This window comes from Octodon degus, unplaced genomic scaffold (genome assembly GCF_000260255.1).
Source record: "Octodon degus isolate 3935 unplaced genomic scaffold, OctDeg1.0 scaffold00078, whole genome shotgun sequence".
Lineage (NCBI taxonomy): Eukaryota > Metazoa > Chordata > Mammalia > Rodentia > Octodontidae > Octodon > Octodon degus.
Window position 1 is genome coordinate 11,153,623 of NW_004524654.1, and position 13,552 is coordinate 11,167,174.

The 13,552-nt window shown below is 36.3% G+C and overlaps 1 pseudogene across 1 annotated transcript; it reads left to right on the forward strand.

The window, feature by feature from the left end:
* Nucleotides 1–9,667: 9,667 nt before the first annotated feature.
* Nucleotides 9,668–10,859, forward strand: LOC101577195 (annotated as a pseudogene). The gene has a single exon (XR_001117182.2). The product of XR_001117182.2 is annotated as a GMP reductase 2 pseudogene (transcript).
* The last annotated feature ends 2,693 nt before the right edge of the window (nt 10,860–13,552 follow it).

A 13,552-nucleotide genomic window follows, 5' to 3' on the forward strand; every position in this document is an offset into this window, starting at 1 on the left:
TTTAAAATAATATTGTACGTCTCTAGGTGAAGATGTTTGATGAAAGTAAAATACTATTGGTGCAAAAATCATATAACAGTAAGTGTTGAGATCTACTCAATTTTATTTAAATATTTATAAAGCATTTTATGCCAAATATTAGTGTACAAATCCTGTAGCATATGTATGAAGCTGCACAGTGGTGCCTATACTATAGCTTCACTTAAAACACATGCAGAAGCACACTTTCCTAATTTTGTGTATTTCCCATAAGGAACTGCTGTACCTTGGAGTAAGGCAGTAGTACCACATGCTCTTTGCTTTCAGTTAATGACCTTCTATAGTTTTCATTCAGACTCCAAAAATAAACAGAAAGCAGGAAGAACTAATCTCTGATTTCTCTGTTGGAGTTTTCTACCTCTAGCTCCTTACCACCATCTTTAGGGCTGAATATTGCCCAGTTCTATCAGAGAACTTCACATGTAACTGCATCAAAGCATCAATAATGCATCCTGAATTGTGTCCTTTTTCAAATGCTTATTTCTCCATTAGGCTAGAAGTAATTTGAGGAGACAGACTACTCTTATTTATTCTTATTCTTCCATAGTGGCCATGATGTAGTGATATTCTTCACTACATTTCTGCAGAAGACATACAACACCTTACCTTTGTATATTCGGGAATATGGGATTTCTTTGGTAATTATAATGTGCAACTGTAGAAATTTAAGGTTAAAAAATGTGTTAAAAATATTTGGTATAACATCGCAATACATGTTAGAAAACTTTCTATAACCTTTCCAGCACAATGCTCTGGTTAAGCCACTATTTTCACTTTCTTACTGCCATAAAATCTACTACCTTGCAAGGGGGTTCATTACACTTTCAATCAGCTTTTGTTGTTAAAAGGTTCATCATTAACATTAAACCAAACTTGTAACATTACCCTTTGGCTGTTCTAAGATCTGTCACGTATGGCTATGCAACATTATCTAATTCATCTTCCATGACAGTTTATTAATTATTTAAAGACATTCATAATCTCCTTTGTCTTCTCCGTACTAGGCGTCCCTCTTTCTTCATTGTTTCTCATCAATCTGATTACAGTTCTTTCACCATGTAGATTCATTTTTTCTCAAGGTTCACAGATTTTCATAGTCCTTTGATGTCATCCTTCCCAGAAACACAACCTGATACAAGCAACTAGTATCAAATACACAGATGCCTTTTTCTTCCTTAACCTACACCCAAGCCTTTGTTATGAGTTCTAAAGCTTCTTGAGATATGTTGTCTTCTCACACCACAATCTTCTCTGTGCTTACCATGATCTGAAATCTTTTTGACATTTTTTTTCTTGCAAAACCCTGTGATGTCAGATGTCCTTACTTCTTTAACTGGCAATTAAACTTCTTTGCCCTTCACAGAAAATTTGATATTGATTTTTGTAATAAACACAATGCCCTACACAAACCAGGTAGCAGGCTCTTTCAGAGCACATATCACAGAAGTAATATTGTCCTTACTATGAGGTTGCTTAAGAGTTCAGCACAAGTGTGTTTGGACATCACTCTATCCTCATCACTTGGCCCAACGGCTAGCATGCAGTACTTGTTCAAGAACACTATTTCCGTGCGTAACTCTGATTTCATTGTCATCATGCTAAAAGCAACAGTGAACCTGGAGAATTAGTTTGATTTCATTGTCAATCCATTCTGTCAAAACTGTTAACCAAGTGACAGGAGTATGATAATGTTTGAAATAACCTTCCTAACAAAAGGCCAGTGTCATAAAGCCCCAAAGTTAATACTGGATTGCAAAGCATCCCTCATCTTATTTATGAATCTAATTTTTGTGTTAAACAGTGAACTCATTATTTGAAAGACTATTTTTGCTGAATATACTGGCTATTCATATACCTAGTCTCTACAACTCTGGGTTCTAATTAGTAGGTTCCCTTGCCACATGTAAGATTCAAAGCAGAAGTGGGGATGTTTTATTTTCCAGTTTTACTAACTCATAAAAAATATTCTTTCAAGTATTTACAATTTTTAAGGTTTATTTTCCATCTTTGTTCCCTTGTATAAAGGCAAATTCAAAGATAGCTCAAGAAAAATTATTTTTAGGTATGCAAAGATGACATAAATATATCATAGGCACTACTAGAAGAAACAAGCCTTTCTGCAATCTAAAGTTTCTAATTAAAATAAAACTGTCCAGATTTTATAGTAATTGGTGGCTCAAAATTGCCTTTTCTATCATACATGTACTTGAGCACATTATTTCATAATTAATTTCAAAATCCCAAATGATTTTAGAGTTTTTGAAAGCTTTTTATCCTCATAGTTAGGAGAGAACAAGCAGGTGAAATTCTTGTTCTTTAATAACATAGCATTAGGTATTTCTTGGAAACAGGACACAATAGAGAGAAGGACTGTTTATGAGTCAGAGGAACATGAGCTGCTGTCAACTTGAATAAGAGGCATCAGATATTTCTGGTGATGAAAACCTTTCAGCGAGGTGAAGCAGGCCACGTTCCATCCCTTTTATTTTCAGAGATGAGATGGATTTGAAAACCATAACCTGGCTTCTTGATGCAAGGACTCGCCGCATGAGATAATCTCCAGCACATTACTATTGCCAAGCAGATCTTTCACCCTTTTGTCTCCATGCATTACAGAAAACGTTAAATCAGTTTGGTGTCCATGTAAACTTTTGATCCTAGGAATAGCCTAGGGTACCATCATTATCTTCCCGAGGACCATGTGTAGGCCTTCAGTAGGTAGTACTAATTTAATCTCTTTGCTAGAGGAAAAAGTAGCTGATTTTCTAGATCAATATTTGATTGAATATGTTTGAAATGTTGGCAGATAAAGGCCGCTTTTCTGGTCCAAAGACTTTTTGAACCACAGAGGTATAGCGTTCTAGCTCCCCTGGGATTTGAGTGGAAGGAGGTCTCAAAGATCTGTAAGAAGCCTTCCTGCCTTTCCTTGTGTTCTTCCAGCAAGACTCTCTAAAGGTTGAGATGAGAAAAAGATAAGATCAAGAACTGGAATGTCTTTATATCCATTTTTTTAATCTTTCCTGGGGCTTCTCTTAACTAAAAATAATCGTTTATACCACTAGTTTACAAAAACCTCCTATAATGGGAAGGTTGAAAGAAAACCCATCTGATCAGCTTTAAGGAAATAACCCAGTGACTTTAGAAAATAATTTGTGACCTCAAACTACCATTTATACCACCAATTAAACAAGAATATCAGTATATCACCCCAATAGAAAGGAACAGAAATTTAAAAAGTACTGAGGTGTTAGACCAGTTAGAACTTTAGTTGTCTAGTTAGACTGATCTGTGAAAGAATTTTTTTTCACAAATTGTATTGATTTTGTAAAGACGCTTACAAAAAAAGATGCACATTGGCAAAATATTCCATCCAGATAATATTTGAACATTAAAACAAAAAAAACTAGTTCAAAATTTCTTTTTGAAGTTGAGTCTTTCTCCAAATTAAACAAAAACTGAAGTAAGTTTACATTTGACGGAGAAGTATTATTCAGTATGAACAATGCTATGATACTGACTTCTAAGTCTAGACATAGAATTCAAAGATTCTTAGAGAAAACATTGTCCTTTAGTTCTCTCCTTTGCTGTACATGCATCCCCAAACACAAAAAGGAAAGAATATTCACAAATTCCCTCTTCCTTTCCTATCATCGAATTTTTGTGTGGCTGAAAGGCAAATTTCTTTCCCTCACCCACTGCTTCTGAATGCAGACATTTTATAAGAGATAGCAGCTATGACCTGTGAAGTCAGCTGGAACTCCTTGGAAAGGCAGAGTCCAGAGAACTTATTCTTCACATCTTAAGCCTAATCAATTATTTTTGAGAAAGGAGGATTACAGTCACTTAATTTTTTTCATGACAGTTCCTCACGGTTTCGATCTCTTTTGCTAACATGTGCTCAAAATCATGATATTGCTAGTGCAAACTGCACAACTCTACAGGGCATCATTCCATGTTTCTTATTTAAATAGGGGGGGGGGAGAATACCCCGTGAAAGTAGTTTTCTGTATGTTTTGGTGTATAACACATGCTTACTGCTGTATACTTGGGTCAATTGTAGAGATAATCGAAGTTTCAGGTTCAGATATTAAGAGTCATACTTTGAATGAACTAGACCAACTTTTTACCTATAATTTCATTATGAAATACAATACTAATATCATCAAAATATTTCTTCACAGTGCTTCAATGGAACATAACATGTGAGCTACTGCTATAGGCAGAATGATCTTAAATGCAAACTCTGACTGCCCCTGAATCTTTGATTTGGATTCACTGCTTCAGGGTTTTCTTGTAACCCAAATGTCCCTCATTGACTAGGCCGCTCTGATTGCTAGTCCTTAGATGAGTTTCCTTTTTTTATGCCCTAAAATGGGGAGAAAGAGTGAGATAAGTTGTTGGCTCTGAAAATTTAAAGTAGTGCTAGCAAGAACTACATATAGCTCTCTGGAATATCACTGAGAATCGAAGTGTGACTCTACATGTCCCTAAGACTTTGTTTTGTAAGGTTTAATTTATATTTGTCTCATTATTATTACTGCAATAGAATTCCTTTTATGTTCTATAATTTCAGGTTTTAAATTCTCTGGAAAATTCCTTACATAAAATGATGGGAATGGGACTAATATGTTTCATTGGTACTTATCAAATCTTTTATAAAAATTTTGCCTTATAATGTACAAATTGCAGTCAACTTCCCAGACTATCTATCATTTCAGAAACTAGAATTTGTGTTTGTGAGTAAGGGTATAAGTACTTTTTCTTTCTTTTCTTTTTTCTTAGGGAAAACTGACCCCATTCCCAGTTCCAGCTTGGTGCTATTACACTACTTGAAAGCTTAGCTCCTATGAATTAAATTTGGACCATGGTACAGCATCGAAGGTGGGTCATCACTGTGCCAGAAGAGAAGCATCCTTATGGAAAGACCCATACTGTAACCCAGAGAACTGCTGAGGGAGGTGGGAACCACGAAGTCTTGAGGCAAGTTGAAGCCTTCAGATCAAATAACCCTGTGAATGTCCCTACCTTTGAGTTTTTCCTTGTTTCAGCAATCTTCTTTCTCATTTCAGTGGTCTTGACTTGATTTTTCTATTATTTGTACCATCACCAGTGCTGATACACTAACTTTCCATATATTAATTTTATACTTTTTGTCATCTTGTCACTGACATAAGGGATGCAAATTATTTGTGACAAATAATATAGTTTCCTCATGGCATCAGAGCTATGTACAACATTCTACTACTTGAATATTTAAATTCAAAATTATTTTTTCCAATGGAATTTCTTTTATTACTAATATCATAGCTTATGTGGAAATCAATGTTTTAAAATCTCTGTTGCAGTTCAGATGCCACCTAAGCAATTCTGAGCCTGGGGAATACAAGATTCCAGGAAAAATGCAGCCCTATAGCAAAAACCTACTAACAAGAGCAGAGAGCTGTAGTCACACCATGCACATTTATGCAAAGTCCACTTCTTTAAAGAGTATAAGCAAAGTAACATTATTGAATATTATTTGGAAATAGTGACTTTAATGTAATTTTATTAAAGTAAATTTTGAAATAATCATTAAAAATATGACATTAAATAAAGTGGTCAAGAGAACAAATAACCATAATTAAATAGTTCAATATCTCATATAAACAATATTTGTATTCAGGTGAATCATGGAAACATTTTCCAACTCAACTGAGTGGCTATTGCATGTATTTTTAAGCTTCTCACTGTAGTGATCATTCATTTTTGCTGATAATTTTGCAAGAGATCTTAAGAAAATGGTAGTTTCCAAAAGCAATTGGTGTATACCTGGGAATACTATGATATGCTGTCAGTACATAATACCTGACACACACAACTTAAAGGAGGAGAGGTTGATTTTGGCTCACAGCTTGTAGAGACTTCAGCTTATGGTTGGTTGGCCCCAAAGCAGCATTTCATGGCACAGGGCCGTGGCTGAAGAGCATTGCTCTTTGCAGGGCAATGAGAAGCAAAAAGAAGGTGAAGAGGACGATAGCAGAGAGACAAATGCTTGTAGGTTGGACCCCCAGGGATCCACCTCCTCTGATCAGGCTTCATAACTCAATATCACATTGAGCCAGTGGATTATTCCACAGATACATATCATGCCCACATAATCCAACCACTTCCCCAAAGCCTTACCTAGAGCTCATGAGGCCTTGTGGAGACATGAGATAGGGACCATAATGCATACTTAATATATTCACAATTTATTTTGATTATTTGATTAGCATGTTCTTCTCACTTATTCTTACTATTAGGAATAAGGTGTGGTTAATTATAGGCCATTTAATTACAGTGAGGCAGCACTACTAAGCTTTGCCATGTAGTTTTATTTTACTTGTTACTGTTACCTATGTTATACCATTTTTGATGATGATTAGATGCTCTTAAAAGAAAATAAAGTAAACCACAGTAGGTGATATGAATTTACTACTAACCTTTATGGTAAAAAATTAAATAAAGATAATACTTAGTGGAAAATATGAGCAAACTAAATAAAATATTTGGAACAGTTTTAAATATACAGCTTCAAAATATATAGCTTATATAGTTATCTGTTTCCTTTTCTCGAGACTCACATTCTGAATTGATTCTATTAGTCATAAAATTAGCAAAATGATTATGATTCCCTCACCCACCAATCCCATGATTTAACATTCTGATTGGGGGATCAGATAGGCCTTTTTAGTCTACCCTGTTTTCTCCAGAATGTCCTTCATCTTGTTTTTTCCTCTAAGTCTGTTCAGGCTTGCTCTGTAGAGCCAGTTTCTCCCCTACTGCTCCCTTTCACTTCCTCAAAAAAAAAAAAGCATATAAAAATCATTCTGTTTGAGATAGTGAGATAGTGATTCCTCATTCCCCACCTACTAAAGCAAGAAATTCCCAGGAGAACAGGGGATAAAGATGTCCTGTAAGCCCTGTGCACAGGGTCTCCCTCTTTACTCCAGACACACTATAACTTGAGTCCAATCTTACAGACAAGAGCTGAGAGAGGATGGAAGCTGCCATCTCTCTGGAGCCAGACTAAAGGGGCTGAACATCTGAGTGGCATCTCTCCTTTGACTGGGGGAGAAGTGTCTAGGTACAATCAAGAGAGCATTTGCACTGTCTCCATCACTAGATTTGGACTCAGAGATAGATTATAAGCCCATAGAACAGAAGATCTGGGCAGGCATGGAGGCACGTCCCTACAATGCAGCCCTCTTGGTGGGCAACTTCAAGCCCAATTTGAGCAACTTAGTGACTTAGCCAGTCTTTGTCTATCTAGAAATAAAAAATAAAAAATGGATTGGAATATAGCTTATTGAAAAGACTGTTGGTTCAAATCCCATTATCAACACACACACACACACACACACACACACACACACACACACACACGTAAATACTACGAGGAAAATAAGGATGGTACCTATTTTCTCAGGAAATCTATTTGAATGTAAGAGATTTCTCAATAGGAAATTAATACTGCTTAATGCCTAATAAGTTTTCCCAAAGGTACATATACGGGAATGTATTAGATAATACCTTGATATAACTTTATAAATAGAAACCACAGTCAAGGCTTTAGAAATCAGATGATGAGTTATATAGTTCTTGGTAGTTATCTGTTTCTATGTATTATAGACTGACAATAGAATATAACAAAGAGAAAACAAGTCATAGAGCCTGCTTTCCTGCTTTAGTTGTTGTCAGTAAATGCATTGCTTTGGGAAAGCCAGAGCCAGTGTGAGCCACAGCTCCCTCATTTATGAAATGAAAATGAGAAATTCAGTCAGGATGATCCTGAAGATCCTTCAAAAAATTCCATGCCTTTCCCATTTCTCCTAGCTTTTCTGAAACAATAGACATCACCCCAATTTTTCTTATCCCATTTGATGGCAGTGGTCATGTTACTATTCCTATCTAGCTAAGATTTTTTTCTAAATCGCTTGTCTTCTGAAGATTAGCAGCTCTCCCATTATCTCCACAACATGCTCGAGGAAGTTGATCATATCAAACAATAATGAGTCACCACAGTGACTCTAAATGAGGAGAAACTAAGTACCCAGCAGCGATATTAGATACACAATAGTCTCCAGAAGGATAAAAGTAAGCCTGGCAAATCTTTGTTTTGTACCTGCCTCCAATACATTTGTGAAGGAGTGTTAATGAAAAATGAGAGTGATGTTCCCATCACACATTTTTGGATTACTGTGCAGCAACATCAATTGGAAACCTAATGAAACAGAGACCACCTACAGAGGAGGGATATTGTGTTCCTCTGTGTGCCTGCATCCAATTTACCAACTGACCGTATGGAACAAGCTGCCTGTTTGTTTGAGTCCCTGTTTGATTGATCATACATTTAACATTGATAATTGGCAATGCCAATTTCTACTACCTTTCACCAGTAGAATGTGGTAGTACTTTTACTATTGGGTGATAATGTAGGTAGCAAACATCTCTATTAAGAGTGATTTCAAAATTCCAGCACTGGTATTGTCTAATGAAATTGGGCTGACAAAATTAGACGAGATTCCACAAAAACTAACTGATCATTTCTCTGCCTATTTTTTTTCCATTGACTAAAGCAATATGCTGTGCATTTATCAAAAAGAACTTCTCCTAATCAAGTAAATAACAATAAGAAACCTAGTAGGTAAGCTCCCACTAAGCATAGGAAGGACTATATAAAAAGGAAAGCTGATGTTCCAAATGGAAGTGTTTTGTTCTTTGTTTTTGCACCTGTTCGAACTGGCACCTGGTATAAGGCTTGTAACTAGTCAAACATTACTACTTTCTGTCAAGCTGGGTGGGAGAAACAAAAGAAAACAGAGTATAGTGTAAAATATTAGTTCATCCTTGTGGGTTATTTTGTTTCTACATTTTCCTTGTCAGGCTTCCTACCTATGCTTATCATCAACTGCAGTTTCTTCTTCTTCTTCTTCTTCTTTAAAAATCTGACTTCTAGAAGCCATCTGGCATTCTAATTCCCACATTACAGTTCTCCATAAGTCACTCTTCTGACTGCCTGTCAGGTTATAGAATTAAGTTTAAGGCTTTCTTAATTCATTGTGAGGTTCTTCATGGATTTGATCTATTATATCTTCCTGAGCTTGTCCAGTTGTGGATTCCTGCATGTGATTTATGTCTAGCAGGTGTTAGTTTGCTAGAGCTTTCTAAATATTGGCTTCATAATGCAAGGGAGGCTTGGGGAGATACTAGGGCTCAAACTGTATTGCTACACAACTGGAGAATGGCTTCCCTGCTGAAATCCAATGTTGAAGAACTATTTATTAAGCTTAAAAGATGGATGCTTCAATATATGGAAAAGTAAAGAGACTCAAATTCCATCACCAACTCACCAGTTGCATCTAGGCACTCTGTGGCTCTCACAATACAGCATATCATTTAACAAGTAAGATAAGTAGGTGAGTTTTAAAATACAGATCTACCTTTTGCTCTGAATTGCAGTGAATTTGAGTGGCCTTTTTTTGGTAACTTTTAAACTAAATTGTTTTAATTATTTTGTGTAAAATTTAAGTGCCAATGGAAATCTAGGTATTATTATGGTGAGGTAAAAAGTCTTCTTTTAAAAAGTGTGCATAGGGAACCTGTTGGGGTGGCTCGCAATACTTAGCAGGGTTGCACGAGGATAGTTGCTAAGTTACGAGACCTTTTGGTCAACTGCCACTTTGGCTAAAGCAATTTTGCCAGCCATGCCTCATATTGACAACGATGTGAAACTGGATTTCAAGGATGTTCTGTTGAGGCCCAAACGCAGCACCCTCAAGTCTAGAAGCAAGGTGGATCTCACAAGATCCTTTTCATTTTGGAATTCAAAGCAGATGTACAGTGGCATCCCCATCATTGCTGCCAATATGAATACTGTGGGCACCTTTGAGATGGCCAAGGTTCTCTGCAAGTTCTCCCTCTTCACTGCTGTCCATAAACACTACAGCCTTGATCAATGGCAAGAGTTCGCTAGCCAGAATCCTGACTGTCTTGAGTATCTCGCTGCCAGCTCAGGCACAGGCTCTTCTGACTTTGAGCAGCTGGAACAGATCCTGGAAACTATTCCTGAGGTGAAATATATATGCCTGGATGTAGCAAATGGTTACTCTGAACACTTTGTTGAATTTGTAAAGAATGTCCGGAAGCGCTTCCCCCAACACACTATCATGGCTGGGAATGTGGTAACAGGAGAGATGGTGGAAGAGCTGATTCTTTCTGGAGCTGACATCATCAAGGTGGGAATTGGGCCAGGCTCCGTGTGTACAACCCGGAAGAAAACTGGAGTGGGATACCCACAGCTCAGTGCCGTGATGGAGTGTGCTGATGCTGCTCATGGCCTCAAAGGCCACATCATTTCAGATGGAGGCTGTAGCTGTCCTGGTGATGTGGCCAAAGCTTTTGGGGCAGGGGCTGATTTTGTGATGCTGGGTGGCATGCTGGCTGGACACAGCGGAATCCGGTCTACATGTACTTATGTGGGAGCAGCCAAGTTGAAAGAGTTGAGCCGGAGAACTACCTTCATCCAAGTCACCCAGCAAATGAATCCCATCTTTGGTGATACAAGCTAGATCTGAGCAGCTCTGCCCACTGCAGGATTGGCACTCCACTGCAGGGCAACCCAACTGGTTTGTTGCTGTTCCCAGCTACTCTGTTCAATGTATGACTTTGTGACATCACCTCACTCTTGAGGGATCCTGCAGTAACTAGTTCTTTTATCTGCACACAAAATGCCAAGGGTACTACTCACTGGGGCAGAAGCTAGGAAGAGGACAGAATGAGGAAATGAGGAACTTTGAAGTCTTAATCACCTGGAAGCAGTAAAAAAAAAAAAAAAATGACCAGTATTCTATTTACATGGGAACCTGGGGATCCAGAATCCTGAAGATTAAAAGATACTGATTTGATGTGGGTTTTATATGGCCTTCATCTGCAAGAAGCAAGCTTTTACAATCATGTTTTATTAATTAGTCTCATTAAATGGCATCCTTGGGTGTCTGAAGCTCAAAACTGTTGATATATTAAAACACTTCAATAAAGAAAGCGCTCATAGACTTGAAAAAAAATAAAAAATAAAAAGTGTGCATACTGAAACATTTAAAATACATTGGTAAAAATTTGGAAGGTATATAAAGTATTGGAGAAAACACAGAAGGAGAAATAAAGTTCATTTAATAGTGAATGTCCACATAACTGTTTGGCATTTATTACAAGCTCTCATCTCTTATGTTAAATGCATTTTAATGAAGGTATTAGGTTGTGATACGGGAATTTCCATAGTTATCATGCTAGTAAGATATTTGGCTTATCTTTGTGAGAATGGCATAACAATGTATAAATGTAACAATGTAATAAAATCTTCAGCTTCTTATTGGTCATACATGTATCACATATGTAATGAACTTCAGTTTTAGCCACTGTTCCACAATTATTTTTGACCTGTTTCATAGTTATTCACATACTTTCAACACAGAAGGATATCATTTCATTTGTATTATAGATGAAGAATCTAACATAAAGGGAGATTAAGGTACAAATGTATGATACAATACATATATTCATACTGAGAGTAAATCCAATTAAAATGCAGGGCTCTGTGTTCCTAGGCCACTGCTCAACCCCTTGAGCAATGCCACTTTGCACTATAAATTGTTCCTATAATTTTAAAAATTTATAATATCCTCATTAATTTGCATATCTGAGTATGAATTACAGACATTAAAATGGGCTACAACTCCTCATCAACCAATTACTAATAAGAAGCACCTAAAAGGTCAAAGTCAGGAAGAACCAAAGTAAACAGAAATGTGTGCACCTTTTGCTAAACATCAGGCATACAAGTCAACGTACATTCATGATTTTTTGTCATGAGGAGATTGCTCAACTGTTGGCATGTTCACAGTGTCTGACCTTGATTTATCAAGATAAATCAAAATGATATTTTAAAAATAATTTTCATGTGATTCAGGTATGATATGATCATCAAACACCAAGCACTAGGGGAAAGAATTTATTTACACACAAGTCAATAAAATGATATAGTATAATTTGTCAATTTGAAATTGGTACAATTAGAACAATAAAATAAGTAACACAGAAAAAGAATCCTACAGCATTACAACATGTATCAAATATGGACTAAATACAACCTGGTTTGTGAATTTCTTCATTTCTAAGGACATTGCTCCTACTATTAAGACATTTTTCAGAATTTTCCACCTTCAACTGTGATCTCATTCTATGTCCTATTATCACTCTATTGTTTGGCTTCTCACAGTCAGTCTCAGTGTTGCAATTAACCACAGAGCATCCATAAAAATCTTAACTCAAAAAAATTGTCAAAGGGACTTGGAAAATTCAGAATCCTTTTTAAAGCACTGGCCATCACCCTGAAAAACGTAATTAAAGTATGTGAGACTCTAATGTGTATCTGTTACATAGTCCTTTTTGTCTAGCATTGAAGAATGAGTACCTATAGCAGAGTACAATGAGAAAACACTTTTATTCTCTAGTCCGTGACAATAAAGCATAACTCCTTAGGGAGGGCCTTTTCCCGTATGGTATTCACACCACCTTTCTTTTAAATGCTGCTAAGTGTGAAATTAGTGTTGTCCCTCAAAGTGCAGAAGATTAATTGTTAGTAATTGAACACAGTTTGGGGGCTAATTATATAAAATTGATATAAAAACAGTACTACTAATTTGATTAAGTTTTATAGTTTGCATTTAGTTTTCAAATTACATGAGTTGAAAGGCAGTAATAAGAAAATATAAATCTGTTCAAAGCTGCTAAAGCAAATTAAGGTTTATTAGTTTGGGAAAGAGAAGTAAGTCAAATATAGGCAAAGCATAAAATTATTCAAAATTACGATAGATTAAAATATCAAGTATTCTAAGACTGTATATGTTGACCACATATTGCGGAGGTAACCTGGATTTCCCTATACTCTTGGCTGGCTAAGACAGAGTAAGCCAGGCTACTAGGACCATTTGTGAAAATGCAATTTCTAGATTGAGGATGTAGCTCAGTGTTAGAATACTTTCCTTGTAGGCATGAGGTACAGAGTTAGATGCCTAGCACCACAAAACAAAGCATAAGTTATAATTATTTGGCTTAAATTTGGGGAAAACCATGTAATTCATTGCCTTCATTATTTGCAATTTATCTTTAATTTTTCAGCTAAATATTCTGCTGTCTACAATATGGAGTGGTTGCTGTGTCCCTTATTTCTCTAAGTATAGGTAAAATCCTAAACTTTATACCAAACAAACAAAAGGCCATCAAAGATCAACAAAAGAAGTTATGCAAGCTAGAAATGTTGTGCTCCAAAGGAACTACATTATAGTAAGTGCTTTGGGCTTTCTTTATGGCTTATTATGTTTGCTGTCTGTCACTGTGACAAATTATCTGAGAAAAACAACTATTGGAGGAAATGTTTATTTTGGGTCACAGTTTCAGAGTTTCAGCTCACAGTAAGCTGGCTCCATATTTTTAG